At 41.4% G+C, this 1,302-nt stretch overlaps 1 pseudogene; it reads left to right on the top strand.

The window, feature by feature from the left end:
- Positions 1–533: 533 nt before the first annotated feature.
- Positions 534–1,070, top strand: LOC107108904 (annotated as a pseudogene).
- The last annotated feature ends 232 nt before the right edge of the window (positions 1,071–1,302 follow it).

Raw genomic sequence — 1,302 nt, 5'->3', positions numbered from 1 at the left:
TGTACAAGTACATTTGATTCACCCCAAAGAAATAACAATATGTTCAGGACACACAGGACACACATAAAATTATGGATTTATCATTGAAGACCATGAGAATGCCCCCTTAAATGTTAAACAAAGGGCATTAGTAAAAGCATCAATATCTTATTAATTAGACAACTTCAAATACAGTATTAGCATACTCTCGATGTTAACATTCTTTTTAAATCCACAACGTTTATCCAGAAATTAATTCAAATAGAGCAGGACGGAAGGAGTTTGGATTTTCGACAGCTCCTTGGATGTTAAAAGCATTTCAAGTGATTGGTTGAGAAGGTCAGGAGGCTTTGGCCTGCAGTTTTTATATATAAGTAGTCAGTGAGCAGAGGTGTTATCCTTAGGCTTTACCCTTTCTTTTCCATGCCTCCATGCAGACAAGAAGACATCCATATTATGCTCAAGGACTCTGCTTCCAGAGCCAGCTGTGCTGTGCTAGGACTCCAGTAAGTGGAATTGGGTAGCCTTGGTGCATTAGATGCAACTTCCATGCTATGGGCAAGAGAAACAAGAGGACAACAGATAGTTCATCCTCTGAAGATGAAGAGGAATATGTTGTGGAGAAGGTTCTAGACAGGCGTGTTGTGAAGGGTCAAGTGGAGTATCTTCTCAAGTGGAAAGGATTCTCTGAGGAGCATAATACTTCGGAACCTGAGAAGAACCTTGACTTCCCTGAACTGATTTCTGAGTTTATAAAAAAATATTAAAAAAAAGAAAGAAGGTGAAAACAAACCCCGGGAGAAATTGGAGAATGCCAAGTGAAAATCAAGCCTCACCAATAATACTGAGAGGACCTCAAAGCCAAAAAGAAGAGGGAGAGCACCAATATTGCCAAGGGCTTTGAAAGAGGATTGGAGCCGGAAAAGTTCCTAATGAAATGGAAAGACACGGATGAGGCTGATCTGGTTCTAGCCAAAGAAGCCAATGCGAAGTGCCCTCAAATTGTGATAGCATTTTATGAAGAGAGATTGACCTGGCATGTATACCCAAAAGATGCCAAGAAGAAAGAGCGGGAGGCTGTGAAGAGCTAAAGTGACTGGGGTCCTCTGTCCATCCATAGTTGTACAAATCCCACCCCTCTCTTCCTCCTCAGCCCAAACACATCAATGAATATGTGCTTATTACTGTGTTCCACAGGAGAAACGCTGACATTGGTTGGTTTAGTTATGACATAAATGTGTTAAGTCGCATTCAGTTTTGCTCCAAGAGATTGACATGCTGTGTCTGTTCCTCCCTCCCCTCATGTCACAATCCAAAAGATGG

This window comes from Gekko japonicus, unplaced genomic scaffold (genome assembly GCF_001447785.1).
Source record: "Gekko japonicus isolate JY-2015 unplaced genomic scaffold, Gekko_japonicus_V1.1 scaffold833, whole genome shotgun sequence".
Lineage (NCBI taxonomy): Eukaryota > Metazoa > Chordata > Lepidosauria > Squamata > Gekkonidae > Gekko > Gekko japonicus.
Note: the sequence above shows the minus strand (reverse complement) of the source record. Positions and strands in the feature narration are given on the sequence as shown.